This window comes from Triticum urartu, chromosome 7A, assembly GCF_056163025.1.
Source record: "Triticum urartu cultivar PI428250 chromosome 7A, HENAU_Tu73, whole genome shotgun sequence".
In the NCBI taxonomy this organism is placed as follows: domain Eukaryota; kingdom Viridiplantae; phylum Streptophyta; class Magnoliopsida; order Poales; family Poaceae; genus Triticum; species Triticum urartu.
Window position 1 is genome coordinate 680748429 of NC_141879.1, and position 10427 is coordinate 680758855.

Genomic DNA, 10427 nt, shown 5'->3' on the forward strand with positions numbered 1-10427 from the left:
CCCACTTGGCAATCCGGCCAGTCGCCTCTCTGTTTTGGATGATATCTCCCAGAGGGGCTGAACTAACCACTGTGATAGGATGACCTTGAAAATAATGCTTGAGCTTCTGGCTTGCCATGAAAACTCCATATATCAACTTCTGCCAAAGCGGGTACCTCTGCTTGATTCAATAAGCACCTCACTGATGTAATAAACCGGCCATTGAACCGGATACTCCTTTCTGGCCTCCTTGCGCTCCACCACAATAGCCACACTAACAGCCCGGACGTTAGCAGCCACATACATCAATAAGGGCTCTTTATCAACCGGAGCCGCAAGGACGGGTGGCTCGGCCAACTGTCTCTTCAAATCCTCAAATGCCTTATCAGCCGCATCACTCCAGACGAAATCATCCGTTTTCTTTAGCATTTGATACAAAGGAATAGCCTTCTCCCCAAGGCGGCTGATAAACCAGCTTAGAGCTGCAATCCGGCCTGCCAAACGCTGAACATCATTGATACACGCCGGTTTAGCCAGGGACGTGATAGCTGAAATTTTTTCTGGGTTAGCCTCAATGCCTCTGTTGGACACCAGAAAACCCAAGAGCTTGCCTGCCGGAACACCAAAGACACATTTAGCCGGATTAAGCATCATCTTATAGACCTGGAGGTTGTCAAAAGTCTCTCTCAAGTCATCTATCAATGTTTCCTCCTTCCTGGACTTCACCACAATATCATCCACATTAGCGTGGACATTGCACCCAATCTGTTTATGAAGACAATTCTGAACACTACGCTGATAAGTCGCCTGGGCACTCTTGAGCCCGAAAGGCATAGACACATAGCAGAAGGATCCAAAGGGAGTTATGAAAGTTGTCTTCTCCTGGTCCTTAACTGTCATTTTAATCTGATGATAACCAGAATAAGCATCCAGAAAACACAAACGGTCACAACCCGCCGTAGCATCAATAATCTGATCAATACGCGGGAGAGAAAAGGGATCAGCTGGACAGGCCTTGTTCAAGTCTGTGTAATCCACACACATACGCCAAGTGCCATTTTTCTTAAGTACCAGCACCGGATTAGCTAGCCGGGCTACCTCCTCACCAATAGCCTTACGCCTCTCTTCATTGAAGCGGCGAAGAAACTGCCTGACCAGTTTCAACTTGGGACCTATATTAAGGGTGTGCTCAGCGAGTTCCCTCGGTACACCTGGCACGTCAGAAGGCTTCCATGCAAAGATGTCCCGGTTCTCACGGATGAACTCGATGAGCGCGCTTTCCTATTTTGGATCCAGGTTAGCTCTAATGCTGAACTATTGAGCTGAATCGCCAGGAACAAAATCATCCGATTTAGTGTCTGCATCCGATTTAAATTTCGGCGCTGGATCATGCTCTGTAGTTGGCTTCTTCAGAGAAGTCATATCTGCTGGATCAACATTGTCCTTATAGAATTTCAGCACTTCTGTGGCACAAACCGACTCCGCATAAGCCGCATCCCCTTCTTCACATTCTAAAGCAATCTTCCTGCTCCCATGTACCGTGATGGTCCCCTTGTGGCCTGGCATCTTAAGCTTCAGATAAACATAACACGGCCTTGCCATGAACTTAGCATAAGCCGGCCTTCCGAATAGGGCATGCTATGGGCTCTTGATTTTCACCACTTCAAAAGTCAAAGTTTCTGATCTTGAATCATGATCATCTCCAAAAGCCACCTCTAGGGCTATCTTGCCAACTGGGTACGCCGATTTACCAGGCACCACTCCATGAGAGACGGTGTTCGACGGTTTAAGATTCTTGTCTGTCAGCCCCATGTGGCAGAAGCTATCATAGTAAAGGATATTGATACTGCTCCCTCCATCCATAAGCACTTTGGTGAACTTGTAACCCTTGACTTAAGGAGCCACCACTAAGGCCAGATGACCCGGATTATCAACCCGGGGTGGATGATCCTCCCGACTCCATAAAATGGGTTGTTCAGATCAGCGCAAATACCGAGGCAATGCCGGTTCAACGTAGTTCATGGCCCTCTTGTGAAGCTTCTGATCGCGCTTACACAAGCTAGTGGTAAAGATATAATACTTCCCACTATTCAACTGCTTCGGATTGCTCTGATAACCCGACTGCTGCTGCTGCTGATTCCCCTGATGGTTATAACGTCCCTGATTGCCCTGATTCCCTTGATTGCCATGTCCGGTCTGGTTGCCTTGGAATGCTGAACCGGAGCTGCCGCCTCCATAACCCGGCCCATGAAAACCACCTCCTGAACCGCCGGGCGGGCCATTGTCGTATTGAAACATATTGGAATTCGTGAACTCTCGCATGATGAAACAATCCTTCCAAAGATGTGAAGCTGGCTTCTCCTTCGATTCGTGCTTTGGACAAGGTTGATTTAACAGGCGCTCCAGATTGGGCCTGACCCTCCACCCCTCTGAGGTGGTTTGCCCTTACGACGCTGACCGTTATCCTAGGTGTTGGTGTTAGCCACAAAGGCCAGGCTATTATCTGCTTTGCGCTTACCATTGTTCCCATGACCTGCCGGCTTATGCTCCTTCCCCTTGGCATTGCCGTTCTTTTTCCCTTTCCCCGGTTTGTCCTCTTCCGAATCAGGGTCCTTGGTACTATCTGAATCGGCATATTTAACCAAAGCAGCCATAAGCGTTGACATGTCATTACAGTGATGTTTGAGCCTCCCCAACTTCAGTTTTAATGGCATGAACCGGCAGTTGCCCTCCAACGTCAAAACTGTTGTATCTGCATTGATGCGGTCTGATGAATGCAAAATAGCTGAGACTCGCTTCACCCAATGGGTCGTAGACTCCCCATCCTCTTGAACACAAGCGGCTAGGTCCACAATTGACATGGGCTGCTTACATGTATCCTTGAAGTTCTGAATAAACCGGCTCTTCAACTCGGTCCATGACGCAATGGAGTTAGCCGGTAGGCTCTTTAACCAAGTACGAGATGTTCCTTCCAACATCCTGGTGAAATACTTAGCACACACCGCTTCATCCACATCCAGCATCTCCATTGCCATCTCATAACTCACAACCCATGATTCAGGGGGTAAATCGGCAGTGTAATTGGGCACCGTGCGAGGGCCTTTGAAATCCTTGGGCAGTCGTACATTGCGCAAGGCTGGGGTGAGGCAGGGCACCCCCAAAGAACTGAAGACCACACCTGGCTCCACTCAGGTGGTTGGATGAACCGGAGTAGGCTGACGAGCTGCGTGCTGAGCTGCTAACTCAGCCTCTCGATGTGCTCGGCCATGATCCACCACATCTTGTGCATTGGCACCACCACCTGCTGGGTTACAGTGCCGCGCACTGCTTGACACAGCCGGTTCATCAATATGCCTACTGTAGCTCCGGCTTGGACGGGGGGTGGAATGGATCCTCTCACGACTATGTGAATAAGCCTACTGCTGGGTTAAAGCTGTTTGGAGGAGTTCCCTAGCCCGTCGTGTCTCAACCGCTATCGGTGACTCGCCTTCGATCGGGAGAGCTGCCAATCGTGAAGCGGCGGCCACAATGTTGTCCAACGGGTTGGAGTAATGCCCCGGAGGCATCCGAACCTGCTGAGACACAATGTTGTTCTGACACAGCGGGTCCATCGTGCGCGGCTAAACCGGCGCTCCTGTCACTGGTGCCTCAGTCCGGTTTACCACTGGCTGGTTACTGGTCCCCGCTCCGGGGTGTGTTGAAGAGGTTTCTTGCCTCCAAGGCTGACGAAAGGCGCGATTGGTATATCCTCCTCATGACATCGTCTGATGCGCTCCAATCCAGCATAAGCCGGTACGCCTAAGCCTCCAATCCGGCCTGCTCTACAGCCATCCTGGCGTTCTCTGCCGCCAGGTCCGCTTTAGCTTGGGTTATCTGATCCTTCACCTTTGCAATCTCCGCGTTGTGCTAATCCCGGTTTGCCGCGTCCACCTCCGCCGGTAGTAATGTTGCTAAAGTGTCGAACAGATCGGACAAAACCTGAGCCGAAGGCGGTGCAGAGCCCCCTGCTCTCGCCGGCACTGCTGTTGCTGAACCGGAGATCATTGCCGCGTAGGTAGAAGAGTGGTGTGCTGGTTGTGTACCGGTCATGAAGACCGCGACCCGGCTTGGCAGATCGAGGGGGTCGAGAATACTGTTGCCCTCGGAACCTCCACTAATCCGGCCATCCTGCAGTTGGTACAGGGACTCGGTCTCTCCGGTTGAAGACTTGTCGATGGAACAGACAATGGTTTGCCCATCAGATGCCGGTCCATCCTCATATTCTGCTCCATGGATGACACCTACGAAGACATGCCTTACGCGGGCTGAACCAGGGCAGAGCTTGCACATTGAGCCGTCTCGATGGTGTGGGTGTAGATGTCCGGCTCAGGGCCCGGTTCGCCAATCTTGCCGATGAAGACGTGAATTCCACCAAAGGGGGCCCGGTACCTGTATTGAATTGAACCGGCTTCGGGACCCCATCCTGCGTCATCGATGTAGAGCTTGCCGCGACGACTTTTAGTCATCCGGCCCATGGCGTATCCCTTGAGTCCTTCAAAGCTACCCTTCAAGAACTCGAAACCATCGTGCGATAGCCCCACGATAGGCGCCAACTGTCGTGGTTTTGTCACGGCAGATGTCCTCGTGAAAGGACTTAGTCATGGAACCATTGCTACGGGTTAGCTTAAAGGGGTTAAAGGGGTATACCCATTAGAGGAAGGAAAAGGTCCCATGTAATCAAATCCCCAAACATCAAATGGTTCAGCAGCAAGTGAATAATTCATAGGCATTTCTTGATGCTTACCGATATTACCTATTCTTTGACATTCATCACAAGAAGAGACAAACTTACGGGCATCCTTGAAGATTATAGGCCAATAAAATCCAGATTGCAATACCTTGTGAGCAGTTCTATCTCCAGCATGATGCCCTCCAAAAGCCTTAGAGTGACATTTCCGTAGGATTTGTCGTTGTTCATGCTCAGGTACACAACGTCTAATAATACCATCTACTCCTTTATAAAGATGTGGGTCATCCCAAAAGTAACGTCTTAAATCATAGAATAATTTTTTCTTTTGCTGGTATGTAAAGCTAGGTGGTAAATATTTATTGCAGCTAACTGCTCATCAGGAAAACTATCATCAATAGGTAGTGGGTCATCAAGAACATTTTCAATCCTAGAAAAATTATCAGCTATGGGGTTCTAAGCTCCTTTAATATCAATGATATGTAAATCAAATTCTTGTAACAAGAGAACACAACTAATAAGTCTAGGTTTAGCATCTTTCTTTTCCATAAGATATTTAATAGCAGCATGGTTTGTGTGAACAGTTACTTTGGAATCAACAATATAAGATATAAATTTATCACAAGCAAACACCACTGCTAAGAATTCTTTTTCAGTAGTAGCATAATTTCTTTGAGTATTGTGTAGATTTTTACTAGCATAATGAATAACATTAAGTTTCTTATCAACTCTTTGTCCTAGAACAGCACCAAAAACATAATCACTAGAATCACACATAATTTCAAAAGGCAAGTTCCAATTAGGTGGTTCAACAATAGGTGCAGATATTAAGGCTTTCTTGAGTGTTTCAAAGGCTTCAATACAATCATCATTAAAAACAAAAGGAATATCCTTTTGGAAAAGATTAGTAAGAGGCCTAGAAATTTTAGAGAAGTCTTTGATAAATCTCCTATAGAAACCAGCATGACCTAGGAAACTACAAATACCTTTGATGTCCTTAGGACATGGCATTTTCTCAATTGCATCAACCTTAGCTTGGTCCACTTCAATACCCCTTTCAGAAATTTTATGACCTGTCGTGGAATTGTCATGGCAGATGTCCTAGCAAAAAGGTCTTAGTCGCAGGGCCATCGCAACTAGGAAGCTTAAAGGGGTTAATCGGGACAAAGGACACGAGAGGTTTATACTAGTTCGGCCCCTTACGATGAAGGTAAAATCCTATGTCTAGTTGTGTTGGAATTGCTGGGGTTTCGATGACCAAGGAGCGAATCCATCGGCTTGGTTACCGATCTGTTGATTCTTGCCCTAAGCCGCCGCCGGTTCATCCCCTTATATACATGGGTTGACGCCTGGCGGCCTACAGAGTCGTGGCCGGCTCATCGACGTGTCTGGCTCGGTGACTTCTTCTACATGCCTTTCTTTTGCAAGTCTTTCCTTACATACGGCGATTTACATTATTGGGCCTTAAGTTGCCTCTGGGCTTAGGCCTTCTACAAGCCTTAACAAACTATCATCTTGAATCTTACTGGGCTCCTTTTGTAACCCGCTGTTGGGGTTGAGCAGGCCCCTTCCTGGGCGGGTTTTACCTGGTAGCTATATTCCCAACATTAGGCCCCAGGTTGACTTTGAACTTTGTTCTTTGTCAATCTTCGTACTTAAATGAAATCAATTTTCCTCTCTTTGTAGAAATTATGTAACCCGCCATGATGTCATCGTCTGAAAACATGAAAAACTGCTCTGAAGTCATCCTCAACGAATCTTTATCATTTAATGTCTTCTGAGAATCGAGGCGTCCGTTTAGTTGGGTAATCATTATTCAGGTCTTCCTCGATTTTTGCGCCTACCTGTTCGCTTATCCCCTTATAAATAGCCATGCCCCAGTCTTTCTCATTCTTCTCTCTCTCCTCCTTCTTCCTCTCGTAACCCTACCACCGCTCAAGCTCCGCCGCCGTCACAGAGCACCTCATCTCCGTCGACCTTTTCCGCTGCATCAACCTGAATCGGTCTAGAGAACGGCGGCGACCTCCGCAGAAGATCCGTGGTTGTAAGTTTTCACCTTCCTGCTCCTCAGATCCGCATTAGGGTTTCTAAGTTTCCTGCGTGTTCTTCATAGTTCGTCATGGTTTCCTTGTAGTTCTTCAACTGCAGCTTCTTCTTGATCCAAAAAGAACCATATACTCATGCGGTAGTTGTTTTGTGCCCATCCTTGATACTAGTAGATTCCTTCTTCTGGTAAAAAAGGCCTCATTAGAGCTCACAGACTCATCTGTGCCAAACTTTTAGGTCTAGAATATTTTCCATTTTGAACGGCCACTTGATCTAGAATAATATCAAGAAATTAGGAAACTTGTTTTCCTCAACACTTAGCCAATTCTGTTTCTGGTTTCCTTCAAATGTCTGTAGTCATAGTGGCTTATAACGCCAGCTTACTTCTCCCTTATATGACATTAGCCCTTACTTAAGCCGCTATTACTTATTTGCACCATCATCATTTAACTATTAATTTAACCATCGAATTGAACCGACATGTTACTTTCTTTTTAGTTCCTCTTTTGATCATCATGCCGTCAAAAGCATCGACCGTCTGCAACTGGGTCCCTTCCACAGTAACCGAGGACAACCTGAAGGAATTCTTCACCATAGGATTTTTGCCATGGAAGAATGTTATGTCTTACCGTGCACCTGACCTGGACGAGGAACGGCCTAACCCAAAAGACGGTGAAGTTATTGTCTTCTCTGATCACATGAATCGGGGCTTTTCACCACCCGGCTCAAAGTTCTTCAGAGATGTTCTCCATTTTTTCAAACTCCACGCTCAAGATCTCGGTCCCAATTCTATATCCAATATCTGCAACTTCCAAGTTCTCTGTGAGGTGTATCTTCAAGAAGAGCCGACTGTGGAACTCTTCAGAGAGTACTTTTATCTGAACCGCCAGAATGAGTGTACCAATGGCCCTATCTTGGAACTTGGTGGAATCTCAATTCAGTGCTGACAGGGCGCCATCTTTCCCCTGATAGTCTTGCCAAGTCATCCCAAGGATTGGAACCAGACCTGGTTCTACTGCCAAGATACATCTCCAGCCAAAAACCACTGCCGGGTTACCGCTCGGAGCGTCTGGACTCCAAGTTTGTGCTCCCTGATAAGCTCACTGCTGCTAAATGCAAGAAGCTTATTCCATCTATAAAAAGGATTAATGCCTTATTGGGGAATGGCTTAACCGGAGTTGACTTGACCCGTTGCTGGGTCTTGTGCCGGGTCATTCCTCTAAGCCGCCAATCCAAATTGATGTATTAGTATGGTGGAGGCCCAAATGACTCTCTTCGTCACAACTCCGTTCAACTCACTGAAGAAGATATCGTTTCAATGTCAACTCTTCTGGTGAACGGCAAATATGAAGACTGCAGTAAAGTCGGGTTAAACCCCTTCTGCAAACTTAACCCGGCGCGTGAGGTAAAAACCCCTGACCTCTTTCTCTTTGTATTTTCCTCAGCAGTTTTAAATACTTGCATGAATTTTTATCTTTTTTTACTTGTGTACATGCCAAATCTGACTTCTGGAAAGTCAAGTATGACCATGAAGCCGCCAAGAAGGCCATAGCCGCCAAGAAGACGACCCGGAGGTCCAAGAAGGAAAAGAGCACTGCTGAGGACCTGTTGAAGCTTGACGATGATTCTGAGTCGGAGGTAGGCCTTGACTCCCTTGGCCAGTTTTTAATAACTTTATTGACACTGACTATTGCCAGGACGACACGGGGGCCAGTCAGGCCGTAGAAGAAGAGGTAACTATTTCCTCTGACTCAGCCCATTGGCCAAGACAGAAACTTTGACTAGTAACCCCGAAAGTATGGTTTTCACACCCTTTGGCTTATTTGGACCCTCATTTTCTTTTGAAAAAAAAGCAACATGAAAGCCGTCGTCAGGCCCGGAACAATGATGAACCGCCTTCCATTCTTCAACAAACTCCTCAAAAACACCAGAATGAGGTCTCTTTTATCTTCATCTTTTACTTTCCATTAATGGATCTGCTCCCTTGCATTACTAACTTTATTTTATCTTTGCAGGAGGTGTCTCGCTCTTCTGGCGATTCGTCTCAGACTCAATTTCCGGCCTTCAAGACTGCCCCTGGGTAAGGAAAAATATCTTTCCTCTGTGTCTTTCAAACTGCATCATTGTACTAACTGTCTCATAACATCTTTCTTAGTGGTCAAGCCAAGTCCAAGAAGGCCAAGGTGACTAAACCAGCAGAAGACCCGGTAGTTCTTGCATCTGAACCAGTCATACCAATTTCTCCCCCTCAAACTGAAGCACAAGAAGACCAAGCTGTTGACACTCAATTAGACCCTCCTGAGCCGTCAGCTGATAATACTGTTGTTAACCACTCTACCGCCAGACAATCCATCTCGGCTAACCCGCCATCATCTTCTGACCATGATGTTCTGATCACTGGAAGGCGTTTTGTTGAGCCAGGGACTCCCACCGTGTTAACTCGACACACCGCTAAACAAGAAGCCCTGGAGAGACAGAAAGTGCGTTTTGATATCTCTCACTACAATCATCTGAATGCTAATGACATATTGTCCGGGTATCTCAGCCATGTTCATTCCAGCTGTGACTCAGAGAATGAGATGGTCAAGCAACTTCAGCTGAAATATGAGGTATGTTCTCCGGTTTACTTATACTCTGCCAGCTCCCAAGTCTTCAGATGATGATCCTGAATGATCTGGAGACTTTATGATATAGATGGATACTTTCTCTTTAAGTCTTTCAAAAGTCCAACAGAATAGTGCAAACTTCACCTGTAGTCCCCAAGGGCCGGTTCAATTGATCATAAATGAGCCGGTACTTAATTTCATAACTGTCTTTTGCCAATCCTAATAAATATTGTAATCCGGTTTAATCTTGAGAGACTTTCTGAACATCATGCATTAGCGCCCAAGTGCCAAGTGCTGTTACTTTCTAAGGCACTTGGGACTTGAAATATATAAGAGTCATAAGAAATTGTTTTGGCAGACATTTTCCCCCAAGTGTCAAGTGTTATTACTTTGTAAAACACTTGGGACTTGAAACAGATAAGAGTCATAAAAGATTGTTTTGACAGACATTAGCCCCCAAGTGTCAAGTAGTATTACTGTGCAAAAGTACTTGAGACTTGAATCTTTATAACATTTAGTCTAAACCTTGACACACCTGTGTATGTTTTGTAGAACGCTCTATCTGAACTCGGCTCCCAATTAACTGATGCAAAGACCCGGCTGGCGGATCAAGAAGCAGAAATCGAGTCACTACAGGAATAAGCTAATTTGCCGTCTGTGGGGGTCTTTGCCGTCATCTTTTCACCGGGACAGACGACAAACACATACTTTGCCGTCTGTTTATGACGGCAAAGAACGACTGACGGCAAAGTCATACTTTGCTGTCTGTTTTTCTCAGATGACGGCAAAGACATACTTTGCCGTCTGGTTTTTTATGAATGACGGCAAAGACATACTTTGTCGTCTGGTTTTTTTCAGATGACGGCAAAGACATACTTTGCCGTCTGGTTTTTTTACGAATGACGGCAAAGAAATACTTTGCCGACTAGTTTTTTTCAGATGACGGCAAAGACTACTCTTTTCCATCTGCTTTTATTTTGCTGAAGACAAAGTCAGTTTTGGAACAACTGTAGGTAAATAGACTGTATGTAGCAAAATAAAAATTTGAAAATGCAAAGAAGGTCTAAAAT